A 16,272-nucleotide genomic window follows, 5' to 3' on the forward strand; every position below is an offset into this window, starting at 1 on the left:
ATGCCTCATCCGTTGGTGCTGGAGCAGTCCTCTTCCAACAGGATGCTCAAGGTCGGAAGTATCCTTGCTTCTTCTCCAAGACCTTTTTACCAGCAAAGAGGAATTATTCCATCGGGGACAGGGAGTTGCTAGCCATGAAGTTGGCTTTCTCAGAGTGAAGACACCTCTTGGAGGGAGCTCGCTTTCCCTTCCAAGTGTTCACAGACCACAAGAACTTGGTGTACTTACAGACAGCCAGCGGCTGAATTCTCGTCAGGCTAGATGGTCCTTGTTCTTCTCCTGGTTCCATTTTACTCTCCATTTTCTCTCCAGGGAGAAGAACATTCGTGCTGACACTCTCTCTCGCTCCGTAGTGTCATCTGAGGAGGAGGAGCCTCGGCTTATTGTCCCTTCTGAGAGCCTGAGAACTGTAGCTCCGGTTTTGTTAGAGTCTGTGCCCCCAGGCAAGACTTTCGTTCCATCTAATTTGCGACCGGAGGTTCTCTCTTGGGCTCACTCGTCCAGGGTGGGTGGATATTTTGGGACCAGAAGGACATCTGAGCTTTTGGCGAGGACGTACTGGTGGCCGCATAAGGCCCGTGACTAGGATTGAGCGAAACAGATCGGCAATTTTCAAAAGTCACCGACTTTTAGCAAAGTCGGGTTTCGTGAACCCAGAGTGAGACTGAGCAAGAAGTTGGGACCAATGTCTCCACTGAGCAGGCTCCACTGTGGCTGATGCAGAATGAAAGACCACAGCAGACATGGTTCGAGATTCCCCCTGTGCAGCGGCAGGAACTCGACTCTTAACACCCAGCCAGAGCCCTTACCTAAAACCAATTGAGCATCTCTGGAGAGACCTGAAAATGGCTTTCCACCAACATTCACCATCCCACCTGATAGAACTGTAGAGGATCTACAAGGAAGAATGGCAGAGGACCTCCAAATCCAAGCGTGAGAAACTTGGTGCATCATTTCCAAGAAGACTCATAGAGCTCAGAGTGTACAATAATGAGAAAAAAATGAACTTTTTAGAATTTAGTAAATGGCTGCAATGAAACAAAAAGCGAAAAATTTATAGGGGTATGAATATTTTCCGTACCCACTGTAATATATATATATATATATATATATATGGATAGCCCCCAAACACACGGCCACGAGTTCTCGGTACCGGGCCTCTCTGATTCAGTTCTGAGGCTTTCACGGTGGCTAGACCTGGTCCGTGACCCTGCTAAGGGGCGTCCAATAAAAGGTGATAGGAGTCAGTCAAGGTTTCGTGACGCCACCTGTGGTACTCGGTCAGAGTGACCGACGCTGCTGTGGGGTCCGCTGGGGTGATGGAATGGCAGCCAGATGGTATACCTTCCCACAGGTGAAGTGTGTCCCCAGGGCTTCCCAGTAAGGTGGATGGGAATGATGTGAGGTGCAGGCAATAACGAGGACACAAGGTTGCAGTCTCTTTACCTCTTTACCGAAGACTTCAGGATCCTCAATCCAGAGCACGATTAACAGGGCTTTCTGAGACCGGCTGGTCCGATGGGCACATCCAGAGTTCCCTTTGCAGGTGGAAATCAGTGCCTACCATTAGCGCCTGTGTGTTGTAGTGCTACCCTGCTGAGCATACGGAATAGTCCTCACAACTTCTGTTCTCGTACGTTCGTTCTTTCTAATTCTCTCTCTCTTGTTCCAGATGTTACTAGTTTCTCATCCCCCAGGTATGTTATGGCTAGGACGCACCCGTATGACGGGAAGGCTCGGAGCTCTTCCGGGACCCTAGAGACGCCCCTCTCCACGCGTTGCCCCCTATGCCTTCGTAGGAAATGTAAGGTAGACAGCCAACCTATAATTAACTGTCCTGCGGAGTTCGAAGTAAGGCCTAGAGTCAGTTACTTCCGCGATGTTCCGGCCACCGGCTACGCGCCTCAGTAGGATGTTGCCTCGGTCTCATGGCACGACTCCTACTGGCTCTCCTTTGTGCTTGATCTCGTTTCTCACTGTTCCACAATGTCCTTCCCTTCATGTCTCTTTCTTAGGATACCGCCATAAGGCAGTGCAGGCGTGGTTCCATAACGTTCTGCTCTGTTTGCTAGGTACCTGCCAGGTTCCCACGCCCGACAGGGACCCCCCTGTGTCTTCTCCCTGCAACACCCCCTGCCACGGGATGTTGCCTGAATCCAACCCAGTCAGCTTCTGACTAACTTCCTATCCAACCCCCAGTTTTACCAGTGTGAGGAGTGGCCCAATAAATAAAGCCTTCTTCGCCCCCTAGTGACCGGAGTGTGAAGTGTAATGTGTGCTGGTGATACCTGGTCAGTAGAATTCCTAGAGTGCCATCAGACGTACCATCACTCCCCTTAGCGGCAGAGTGTCATACTGCAACGACCAGATCTCTGGGACGCTGTATATATATATATATATATATATATATATATATATATAAATCAGCAAATGAAGGCAGCACTCCAAATCCTCATGCAGGTAAGAATGTGACTTTTATTGAACCCACATCTCTGTGCGACGTTTCGGCTCACACTGAGCCTTTTTCAAGCCTTTTTCAGTGTGAGCCGAAACGTCGCACAGAGATGTGGGTTCAATAAAAGTCACATTCTTACCTGCATGAGGATTTGGAGTGCTGCCTTCATTTGCTGAATTTTGTATTTATGTGGGCAGATGAGTGGACCATTCTGCCCAGGAGGCCAGGCACCCACCGGTGAGCATTGTGCTGTTCCAATTTTTAACGGTATATATATATATATATATATATATATATATAATATATATATATAATATATATTATATGTATATGTGTGTACAGTATAGACCGAAAGTTTGGACACACCTTCTCATTTAAAGATTTTTCTGTATTTTCATCACTATGAAAATTGTACATTCACACTGAAGGCATCAAAACTATGAAATAACACATGTGGAATTATATACTTAACAAAAAAGTGTGAAACAACTGAAAATATGTCTTATATTCTAGGTTTTTCAAAGTAGCCACCTTTTGCTTTGATGACTGCTTTGCACACTCTTGGCATTCTCTTGATGAACTTCAAGAGGTAGTCACCGGGAATGGTTCTCACTTCACAGGTATGCCCTGTCAGGTTGAATAAGTGGGATTGCTTGCCTTATAAATGGGGTTGGGACCATCAGTTGTGTTGTGCAAAAGTCTGGTGGATACACAGCTGATAGTCCTACTGAATAGACTGTTAGAATTTGTATTATGGCAAGAAAAAAGCAGCTAAGTAAAGAAAAACGGGTGGCCATCATTACTTTAAGAAATGAAGGTCAGTCAGTCCGAAAAATTGGGAAAACTTTGAAAGTGTCCCCAAGTGCAGTGGCAAAAACCATCACGCGCTACAAAGAAACTGGCTCACATGAGGACCACCCTAGGAAAGGAAGACCAAGAGTCACCTCTGCTTCTGAGGATAAGTTTATCCGAGTCACTAGCCTCAGAAATCGCAGGTTAACAGCAGCTCAGATTAGAGACCAGGTCAATGCCACACAGAGTTCCAGCAGCAGACACATCTCTACAACAACTGTTAAGAGGAGACTTTGTGCAGCAGGCCTTCATGGGTAAATAGCTGCTAGGAAACCACTGCTAAGGACAGGCTAACAAGCAGAAGAGACTTTTTGGGGCTAAAGAACACAAGGAATGGACATTAGACTAGTGGAAATCTGTGCATTCGACTGATGAGTCCAAATTTGAGATCTTTGGTTCCAACCACCGTGTCTTTGTGCGACACAGAAAAGGTGAACAGATGGACTCTACGTGCCTGGTTCCCACCGTGAAGCATGGAGGAGGAGGTGTGATGGTGTGGGGGTGCTTTGCTGGTGACACTGTTGGGGATTTAGTCAAAATTGAACGCATACTGAACCAGCATAGCTACAACAGCATTTTGCAGAGGCATGCTATTCCATCCGGTTTGCGTTTAGTTGGACCATCACTTATTTTTCAACAGGACAATGACCCCAAACACAGCTGATAATGATGTTGTCCAACACAAAATATAAATGGAAAAAAATCAGGCAGCACTCCAATTCAAGGAGAAATTGTAGGCTGTAATCCAGCACCAATGGTGCAATGTTTTGACCTCACAGCACGGTCTTTGTCAAGCACGCGAAATGTTGCACCACTTGGTGCTGGATTAAAGCCCACAATTTCTCCTTGAATTGGAGTGCTGTCTGATTTTTTTCCATATATATATGCACATATGTGGCACAGGATATATTATATGCAGGGTTAATCCCATCTTCTAGTCGCTCTTCACACCAAAAGTCATTCTAAGTTGGTGTTGCTGTGTCTTGATGTACTTCTCTCATGGGATTCACATAGACTAGAGCTATTGCTCCAAGTGACATAAAGAACATGTTACTTTGAGGGAACTGAGTAGAAAATGGCAAATTTTGATCAAAGGACTGAAGAGACCACAACAGCAGTGAATACAATTGACAACTATTAGTATCAAGACATTCCTTAATGACCAAATGAGTTCAGAACCAAGCTTATTTTACAATCATTGAAATTGCTGCAGGAATGCCAGCAATACCAGAACATTTGAAGAAAAATCAGTTATAAACACTAGCATTTCAAGTCCAGCAGGAATTTATATATGAAACTAGCTGACGAGCCCGGCGTTGCCTGGGCATAGTAAATAACTGTGGTTAGTTATAGCACCTCACTTTTCTTATTTTCCTATCACGCCTCTCATTTTCCCAATCACATCTTTAATTTTCCCCCTCACAGCTCTCATTTTCTCCCTCACACCTCTCATTTTCTCCCTCACTCCTCTCATTCCCCCCTAACACTTGTCATTTCGACCTCACATCTGTCATTTTCCGATCACTACACTATTTTCCCTCACTCCTCTCATTTTGCACTCACACCTTTTCATTTTCACCTCACACCTCTCATTTTCACCTCAGTATATACATGTTTGTCATCTCCCTTATATATAGTATACACCTTTATGTCATCTCCTGTATATACTATATACCTGTATGTCATCTCCCCTGTACATAGTATATACCTGCTGTGTGTCATCTCCCCTGTATATAGTATATACCTGTATGTCATCTCCTCCTATATATAGTATATACCTGTATGTCATCTCCTCCTATATATAGTATATACCTGTATGTCATCTCCTCCTATATATAATATATACCTGTATGTCATCTCCTTCTATATATAGTATATACCTGTATGTCATCTCCTCCTGTATATAGTATATACCTGTGTGTCATGTCCCCTGTATATAGTATATATCTGTGTGTCATCTCCTCCTGTATATAGTATATACCTGTATGTCATCTTCTATATATAGCATATACCTGTATGTCATCTCCTCCTGTATATAGTATATACCTGTAGGTAATCTGCTCCTGTATATAGTATATACCTGTGTGTCATCTCCTCCTGTATATAGTATATACCTGTATGTCATCTCCTCCTGTATATAGTATGTACCTGTATGTCATCTCCTCCTCTATATAGTGTATACCTGTGTGTCATCTCTCCTGTATATAGTATATATCTGTGTGTCATCTCCCTTGTATATAGTATATACCTGTGTGATCTCCTGTATTAGACCTCATTAACACGTTATTTGCTCAGTATTTTTACCTCAGTATTTGTAAGATAAATTGGCAGCCTGATAAATCCCCAGCCAACAGGAAGCCCTCCCCCTGGCAGTATATATTAGCTCACACATACACATAATAGACAGGTTATGTGACTGACAGCTGCTGTATTTCCTATATGGTACATTTGTTGCTCTTGTAGTTTGTCTGCTTATTAATCAGATTTTTATTTTTGAAGGCTAATACCAGACTTGTGTGTGTTTTAGGGCGAGTTTCGTCTGTCAAGTTGTGTGTGTTGAGTTTTGTGTGGCAACATGCGTGTAGCAACTTTTTGTGTGTCGAGTTGCATGTGACAGGTTAGTGTAGCAAGTTGTGTGCAGCAAGTTTTGCGCATGGCGAGTTTTGCGCGTGGTGAGTTTTATGTCTGGTGCCTTTTGAGTATGTGCAAGTTTTGTGTGAGGCAACTTTTGCATGTGTTGCAAATTTTGTGCATGTGGCAATTTTTCCGCGTGTGCAAGTTTTGCGTGTGGCGAGTTTTCCATGAGGTGAGCTTTGCACTTGTGGCGAGTTTTGCGTGAGCCTAGTTTTTGCATGTGGCGAGTTTTGCGCGTGGTGAGTTTTGAGCGGCGACTTTTGTGTTTCGACTTTTATGTGGCGAGGTTGGTGTATGTGTGGTGAAATGTGTGCTGAGGGTGTTATATGTGTTCAAGCACGTGGTAGTGTTTGGCGCATTTTGTGTGTGTGTTCATATCCCAATGTGTGGTGAGTATCTCATGTCGGGGCCCCACCTTAGCAACTGTACGGTATATACTCTTTGGCGCCATCGCTCTCATTCTTTAAGTCCCAGTTGTTCACATCTGGCAGCTGTCAATTTGCCTCCTACACTTTTCCTTTCACTTTTCCCCATTATGTAGATAGGGGAAAAATAGTTTGGTGAATTGGAAAGCGCGGAGTTAAAATTTCACCTCACAACATAGCCTATGACGCTCTCAGGGTCCAGACGTGTGACTGTGCAAAATTTTGTTGCTGTAGCTGCGACGTCTCCAACACTTTTCATTTCACTTTTTCCCCATTATGTAGATAGGGGCAAAATTGTTTGGTGAATTGGAAAGCGCGGGGTTAAAATTTCACCTCACAACATAGCCTATGACGCTCTCAGGGTCCAGACGTGTGACTGTGCAAAATTTTGTTGCTGTAGCTGCGATGCTTCCAACACTTTTCCTTTCACTTTTTTCCCCATTATGTAGATAGGGGCAAAATTGTTTGGTGAATTGGAACGCGCGGGGTTAAAATTTCACCTCACAACGTAGCCTATGACGCTCTCAGGGTCCAGACGTGTGACTGTGCAAAATTTTGTTGCTGTAGCTGCGACGCTTCCAACACTTTTCCTTTCACTTTTTTCCCCATTATGTAGATAGGGGCAAAATTGTTTGGTGAACTGGAACGCGCGGGGTTAAAATTTCGCTTCACAACATAGCCTATGACGCTCTCGGGGTCCAGACGTGTGACTGTGCAAAATTTTGTGGCTGTAGCTGTGACGGTGCAGATGCCAATCCCGGACATACACACACACACACACACACACACACACACACACACATACACACACACACACACACACACATACACACATTCAGCTTTATATAGTAGATTTACCTTAGCTTTTAACCTACATTCACATAAAGTATTAGTATTGAAATCTACTCCATATTCCAGAGCAATCAGAAAATAGAAAAGCGAAGTCGGAAGCAAGGAAATTGCTGTATCAATAATGAAATAATATATTCTTTTAATAGGCTGCATTGCATTAAAGTGTGCCTTCAGCCACAATGAGAAATTAGCAGAATTCAGTCTATCTACTGTATTGAATTCATAGGATAGAAAGTAGCACCAATGTCTCTATTGCCTGAGTATCCAGGATCTTCTCTCTTCTTCCCAGATCTCCTTTGTAGGTAACTGAACTGACTAACATATTGGAAGATTACTTCGCCTTCCATAAGTAAGTTTAGTTCAATAATATAATCAATAAATGGGAATGTAGCTAACTCATTTTCTTATACTTGTGCTTCTTAGAAAACAATATAACTGACACCTTGACAATAAATTTTAGAAGCGAAATATAAATATAGATTTTTTTTTTTACCAAGCATGGAATTGGTTAATTTTTCCACTCAAGATAGACATTAAAATGTTGTGCAATTCATGGGCAGCATATTATAAAGCAAGAAACATTGAACAGTTTAATAATTATTTGTAAGAAATTTTTGAGTATTATTTATATTTTATTCATTGATATCCCTAATAATACTGGACTTAGCAGTCAATAGGGTACTAATAATGAGAGAAACATAGAATTCCCAGAATATTTTGGTTTCAAATGTCTATAAAATGAACATACTCACATCATAATACAGGGCTAGACCACCTAGGCCCCTGACCTGAGCTAACTGTCTCATATTTGCCTGTGAAGGGGTTGCACCATGATCAAAAGTTACTTTTAATCAACGGATTTTGGAATAATAATACGTTCCACAATTGGATGTATTTAACTAAAATGTTCATGTGCTGAGATAACATTAAATATGTGACCCTGTACTGTGTAATGGCTGTGTCTGACCTTGCAGGAACAGGGTCTGATCATAGCAAAGCTCCAGGGCAGGGAAGGAAGCTAAGGAGACATTACAGCAGAGAGTCACAGATGTCTCTTTCTGTGAGGTAGAACATTTCACTTTTTTCTTTGCTGCCCAGAAGCCGTGGTATAATCAGACTATGTCCCTACACAGTCAGGTGCAGCCATTATGCAGTACATGGGAGGGGCACATTTATAAGTTTTTTTAAATACACTAAAAAAATGAATTAAACACGTCCAATTGTGTAATTTATTACTATTCCAAGATCTATTGATTAAAATATAAGCAGGAGAAGGAGGTCTGGAAGCTTCAATGGGATCCACATGCAGCACCAAATGGGTAGAGCCAAATCAGAAGGCAGGTGGGTGCTCGCAAGACTGGTGAGCACTGCCAAACCGGAAAAATAGAGAGGATAGCGGCAACTGATGAAAAAATGAAAAAAAAACTTTATTCAGGCATAGCAAGCAATTTTAAAAACATGAAAAGCCTTTCGCGTTTCAGGTGCATGCAGCACCTTTAGTAAGGCTTTTCATGTTTTTAATATGGCTTGCTATGCCTGAATAAAGTTTTTTTCATTTTTTCATCAGTGGTGTGCCGCTATCCTCTCTATTTTTCCTGATTAAAATATACTTTTGTTCATGGGAAAACCCCTTTAAGGTAGTTAGCTCAGATCAGGAGACTTGGCCGAGGATATTGGGTTGCAAGTATGGCCTGTGGATCACAGACATGTAAAGCCAGTGTGCACACAGACATACACTATATGGACAAAAGCATTTTGAGAGACAAGTTTTAAGCACTGAATTCAGATTTTTGATTCATTTCCATTGCCACAGGCATATAAAATCGAGCATATAGCCGTACGGTGTAGCTTTACAAATATTTGTCTAAGAATGCATTGTCAGACCATGATCAACTCTAAGTGGCATTATTGAAAGTAGAAGCATTTAGCAATTTCAGCACTTAAAATTCTCACGGTGCTCTTGGTGATCTCATTGAGGTCACTGCAGTTAATTGTCCCGGCTGATAGTGAAGTGCCTTAAACGTCTGACCTCTGTAATTTCAAACAAAAGTTTCTGCACCAAATATTATGTTTTTTTTTTTAATTGTATGAAATACTTATTTCATCCAGTAAAATGCTAATTAATTAAGTAAAAATCGTACAATATGATTTTCAGAATTTTTTTCAGATTCTGACTCTCACAATTGAAGTGTACCTATGATAAAAATTAGTGATGAACGAGTGTACTCGTTGCTCTGATTTTTCCGAGCACGCTCGGGTGACCTCCGAGTATTTATGACTGCGGCAGCTGAATGATTTACAGCTAATAGCCAGCTTGATTATATGTGGGGATTCCCTAGCAACCAGGCATCCCCCACATGTACTTAGCCTGGCTACTAGCTGTAAATCATTCAGCTGCCGCAATGAAAATAAAATCTCCAAGCAGTCATAAATACTAGAAGGTCACCCTAGCGTGCTCAGAAAACCAGAACAACGAGTACACTCGCTCATCACTAATAAAAATTACAATCTTCTCCAAGCTTTGTAGGTGAGAAAACTTGCTAAATCGGCAGAGTTTCAAATACTTATTTTCCCCACTTGAAGACACAAAGTCCACATGGACTTTTTTCCTCTCTGAACCCTGTTCACACAGGTAATATACAGATGATCAGGTTTTTAAATACATCAGATAGGGATTGCATACATCAGTTAGGACTGCTCTGATATGGGTATACCTTGAAGTTTGGTGGAGCAGCTTAGTATACATTTTTTGCAAAAAACGTATCAACCAAATACGTTTTTTGCAAAAAACGTATCAACCAAATACCCTGTTTTTTACATCTTTTTACTAGCACTTGCGGATTACTGTGATTTTTTGAAACTGAGTGTTTTTGGTTCTGCTATGCTCTTTTGTGTCTTCAAGTTTCTTAGTGGTGTGTGAGCATGTTCCTACAGACTTGTTCACTGTGCAAGTAGCCCATGTGTTCCTGTTTCCATTATTTTCCCAACTGTATATGCAAGCTTTTGTATTTTCAGAGACACGATGATCTGTGTGGCAAACTCTGCAGTGTTTGAGTCCCAGCATTAGGACATTGATGTGAAGGTTTGAAAAAAAAGTCGAAAAGAAAAAAGTTGTAATCAAACGAGATATCATTGGTACATTAATGGTTCTAAATATTTATTCTGTATAGAAGTACTTTATATTGGTATGTTTACACATGCCAAATGGCGGACTAAGTGACCACCAATCGGTAAACCATTAACAATTGGCAGTTGTTTACTGTGGTATGTCTGTTTAACCTTCGTCCGGCTAAGTAGGTACAATTGTAACTATTCCGTTTTAAAATTGCAATAACATTTTTTTTTTCGAAAAGCCGTAGAGGGCTAAAATTTCGTGACATCTCTGCAGTTTTGGTCCAGAATATATTGGCCAAATTTCAATAAAATATATATGAAGGTACAATTGTACCTCTGCAGCCTGTTAACGTTGTAAAATTATGCAGCCTGACGAAGGTTAAACAGGCTATCAAATGATGCACACTGATCGTTCCAACCCATATTATATAGCATCCCCCGTTGTTGCATATAGCGCTGTCCCGTATTATATAGCCTCTTGTGATATATAGCTTCGTTTCTTATTGTACAGTATTCTCTTATGTATAGTACTGTACATAAGGAAAAAAAATCATCACATGCTCTCTCAAGTGAATCATGTGACATGTCACGTGATACAGTGTGTGCAGGGGGGACTCATGCCTTCAAAACTGCCTGAGACCCAGACTACTCTTAACCCCTTCCCGACCCATGACGCCACGTAGGCGTCATGAAATTCGGTGTCAATCCGACCCATGACGCCTATGTGGCATCATGGAAAGATCGCGTCCCTGCAGATCGGGTGAAAGGGTTAACTCCCATTTCACCCGATCTGCAGGGACAGGGGGAGTGGTAGTTTAGCCCAGGGGGGTGGCTTCACCCCCCCGTGGCTACGATCGCTCTGATTGGCTGTTGAAAGTGAAACTGCCAATCAGAGCGATTTGTAATATTTCACCTATTAAAACTGGTGAAATATTACAATCCAGCCATGGCCGATGCTGCAATATCATCGGCCATGGCTGGAAACACTAATGTGCCCCCACCCCACTGATCGCCCCCCCAGCCCTCCGATCTGTCCGGTACACTGCTCTGGTTCCCCTCCGTCCTGTGCTCCGCTCCCCCTGTGCTCTTGTCCACTCCCACCTGTGCTCCAATCACCCCCCCGTGCTCCAATCACTCCCCCTGCACCCCGATCCACCCCCCGTGCTCCGTTCCACCCCCGTGCTCCGTTCAACCCCCCCGTGCTCCGTTCCACCTCCCCATGCTCCGTTCCACCACCCCCGCGCTCCGATCCCCCCCCCATGCTCCGATCCCCCCACCCCATCATACTTACTGATCCTGTCGGGGTCCGTCCGTCTTCTCCCTGGGCGCCGCCATCTTCCAAAATGGCGGGCGCATGCGCAGTGTGCCCGCCGAATCTGCTGGCCGGCAGATTCGTTCCAAAGTGCATTTTGATCACTGAGATATAATCTATCACAGTGATCAAAATTAAAAAAAATAATAAATGACCCCCCCCCTTTGTCACCCCCATAGGTAGGGACAATAAAAAAATAAAGAATTTTTTTTTTCCACTAATGTTAGAATAGGGTTAGGGCTAGGGTTAGGGTTAGGGTTAGGGCTAGGGTTAGGGCTAGGGTTAGGGCTAGGGTTAAGGCTAGGGCTAGGGTTAGGGCTAGGGTTAGGGTTAGGGTTTCGGTATGTGCACACGTATTCTGGTCCTCTGCGGATTTTTCCGCTGCGGATTTGATAAATCCGCAGTGCTAAACCGCTGCGGATTTATGGCGGATTTACCGCGTTTTTTCTGCGCATTTCACTGCGGTTTTACAACTGCTCAAATAGAAAATCGCAGTTGTAAATTTGAGCAGTTGTAAAACCGCTGCGGAATCCGCACAAAGAAGTGACATGCTGCGGAATGTAAACCGCTGCGTTTCCGTGCAGTTTTTCCGCAGCATGTGTACAGCGATTTTTGTTTTCCATAGGTTTACATTGAACTGTAAACTCTTGGGAGACTGCTGCGGATCCGCAGCGTTTTCCGCAGCGTGTGCACATACCTTTAGAATTAGGCTATGTGCACACGGTGCGGATTTGGCTGCGGATTCGCAGCAGTGTTCCATCAGGTTTACAGTACCATGTAAACCTATGGAAAACCAAATCCGCTGTGCCCATGGTGCGGAAAGTACCGTGCGGAAACGCTGCGTTGTATTTTCCGCAGCATGTCAATTCTTTGTGCGGATTCCGCAGCGTTTTACACCCGTTCCTCAATAGGAATCCGCAGGTGAAATCCGCACAAAATACACTGGAAATCTGCGGAAAATCCGCAGGTAAAACGCAGTGCCTTTTACCCGCAGATTTTTCAAAAATGCTGAAAAATCTCACACGATTCCGCAACGTGGGCACATAGCCTTAGGGTTAGGGTTGGAATTAGGGTTGTGGTTAGGGTTGTGATTAGGGTTATGGCTACAGTTGGGATTAGAGTTAGGGGTGTGTTGGGGTTAGTGTTGGAGGTAGAATTGAGGGGTTACCACTGTTTAGGCACATCAGGGGTCTCCAAACGCAACATGGCGCCACCATTGATTCCAGCCAATCTCGTATTCAAAAAGTCAAATGGTGCTCCCTCAATTCCGAGCCCCGACGTGTGCCCAAACAGTGGTTTACCCCCACATATGGGGTACCAGCATACTCAGGATAAACTGCGCAACAATTACTGGGGTCGAATTTCTCCTGTTACCCTTGTGAAAATTAAAAAAATGCTTGCTAAAACATCATTTTTGAGGAAAGAAAAATGATTTTTTATTTTCACGGCTCTGCGTTGTAAACGTCTGTGAAGCACTTGGGGGTTCAAAGTGCTCACCACATATCTAGATAAGTTCCTTGGGGGGTCTAGTTTCTAAAATCGGGTCACTTGTGGGGGGTTTCTACTGTTTAGGCACACCAGGGGCTCTGCAAACGCAACGTGATGCCCGCAGACCATTCCATCAAAGTCTGCATTTCAAAAGTCACTACATCCCTTCTGAGCCCCGACGTGTGCCCAAACAGTGGTTTACCTCCACACATGGGGTATCAACGTACTCAGGCGAAACTGGACAACAACTTTTGGGGTCCAATTTCTCCTGTAACCCTTGGAAAAATAAAAAATTCTGGGCTAAATTATTATTTTTGAGGAAAGAAAACATATTTATTATTTTCACGGCTCTGCATTATAAACTTCTATGAAGCACTTGGGGGTTCAAAGTGCTCACTACACATCTAGATAAGTTCCTTTCGGGGTCTAGTTTCCAAAATGGGGTCAATTGTGGGGGGTTTCTACTGTTTAGCCACATCAGGGGCTCTGCAAACGCAACGTGACGCCCGCAGAGCATTCCTTCAAAGTCTGCATTTCAAAACGTCACTACTTCAATTCTGAGCCCCGGCATGTGCCCAAACAGTAGTTTACCCCCACATATGGGGTATTAGCGTACTCAGGAGAAACTGGACAACAACTTTTGGGGTCAAATTTCTCCTGTTACCCTTGGGAAAATAAAAAATTGCAGGCTAAAAATCATTTTTGAGAAAATAATTTTTTTTTTTTTCATGGCTCTGCGTTATAAACTTCTGTGAAGCACTTGGGGGTTCAAAGTCCTTACCACACATCTAGATTAGTTCCTTTGGGGGTCTAGTTTCCAAAATGGGGTCATTTCTGGGTAATCTCCAATGTTTAGGCACACAGGGGCTCTCCAAACGTGACATGGTGTCCGCTAATGATTGGAGCTAATTTTCCATTTAAAAAGCCAAATGGCGTGCCTTGCCTTCCGAGCCCTGCCGTGCGGCCAAACAGTGGTTTACCCCCACATATGGGGTATCAGCGTACTCAGGACAAAGTGGACAGCAACATTTGCAGTCCAATTTCTCCTATTACCCTTGGCAAAATAGGAAATTCCAGGCTAAAAAATCATTTTTGAGGAAAGAAAAATTATTTTTTATTTTCGTGGCTCTGCGTTATAAACTTCTGTGAAGCACCTGGGAGTTTAAAGTGCTCAATATGCATCTAGATAAGTTCCTTGGGGGGGTCTAGTTTCCAAAATGGGGTCACTTGTGGGGGAGCTCCAATGTTTAGGCACACAGGGGCTCTCCAAATGCGACATGGTGTCCGCTAACAATTAGAGCTAATTTTCCATTCAAAAAGTCAAATGGCGCGCCTTCCCTTCCGAGCCCTGCCGTGTGCCCAAACAGTGGTTTACCCCCACATATGAGGTATCACCGTACTCGGGAGAAATTGCCCAACAAATTTTATGATCCATTTTATCCTATTGCCCATGTGAAAATGAAAAAATTGAGGCGAAATAATTTTTTTGTGAAAAAAAAGTACTTTTTCATTTTTACAGATCAATTTGTGAAGCACCTGAGGGTTTAAAGTGCTCACTAGGCATCTAGATAAGTTCCTTGGGGGGTATAGTTTCCAAAATGGGGTCACTTGTGGGGGAGCGCCAATGTTTAGGCACACAGGGGCTCTCCAAACGCGACATGTTGTCCGCTAACGATGGAGATAATTTTTCATTCAAAAAGTCAAATGGCGCTCCTTCCCTTCCAAGCCTTACCATGTGCCCAAACAGTGGTTTACCCCCACATGTGAGGTATTGGTGTACTCAGGAGAAATTGCCCAACAAATTTTAGGATCCATTTTATCCTGTTGCCCATGTGAAAATGAAAAAATTGAGGCTAAAAGAATTTTTTTGTGAAAAAAAGTACTTTTTCATTTTTACGGATCAATTTGTGAAGCACCTGGGGGTTCAAAGTGCTCACTATGCATCTAGATAAGTTCCTTGGGGCGTCTAGTTTCCAAAATGGGGTCACTTGTGGGGGAGCTCCAATTTTTAGGCACACGGGGGCTCTCCAAACGTGACATGGTGTCCGCTAAAGAGTGGAGCCAATTTTTCATTCAAAAAGTCAAATGGCGCTCCTTCCCTTCCAAGCCCTGCCATGCGCCCAAACAGTGGTTTAACCCCACATATAAGGTATCAGCGTACTCAGGACAAATTGGACAACAACTTTCGTGGTTCAGTTTCTCCTTTTACCATTGTGAAATCAAAAAAATTGTTGCTAGAAAATAATTTTTGTGACTAAAAAGTTAAATGTTCATTTTTTCCTTCCATGTTGCTTCTGCTGCTGTGAAGCACCTGAAGGGTGAATAAACTTCTTGAATGTGGTTTTGAGTACCTTGAGGGGTGCAGTTTTTAGAATGGTGTCATTTTTGGGTATTTTCAGCCATATAGACCCCTCAAACTGACTTCAAATGTGAGGTGGTCCCTAAAAAAAATGGTTTTGTAAATTTTGTTGTAAAAATGAGAAATCGCTGGTCAAAGTTTAACCCTTATAACTTCCTAGCAAAAAAAAATTTTGTTTCCAAAATTGTGCTGATGTAAAGTATACATGTGGGAAATGTTATTTATTAACCATTTGGTGTCACATAACTCTCTAGTTTATTTGGTGTCACATAACTCTCTGGTATATATATATATATACAGTATATATATATATATATACATATATATATATATATATATATATATCTATATATATCTATATATATATATATAGATATATATATATATATATATATATATATATATATATATATATATATATATATATATATATATATATATATATATACACAGTACAGACCAAAAGTTTGGACACACCTTCTCATTTAAAGAATTTTCTGTATTTTTAGGTCTATGAAAATTGTACAAAAAAATTTAAAGAAATGGGTGCTCACTGTATTAATAGGTGCTCAGGAGAAAAACCATGAGGATATCAAAAAAGAACTCAAGGAATGCTTTGGGTGGGTTCTGCTCCTGTACATCCTTTTTCTAAATGTCTTTTTTGACATTATCCTACAAAGCGGATGAGATATCAAACATCATCTCACAGGTCACGACCCCGGGGGACCTATATATACACAGTGCCTACAAGTAGGCAACTATTTCAACCCCCTGCAGATTT

This window comes from Ranitomeya imitator, chromosome 4 (genome assembly GCF_032444005.1).
Source record: "Ranitomeya imitator isolate aRanImi1 chromosome 4, aRanImi1.pri, whole genome shotgun sequence".
NCBI classification, from domain to species: Eukaryota; Metazoa; Chordata; class Amphibia; order Anura; family Dendrobatidae; genus Ranitomeya; species Ranitomeya imitator.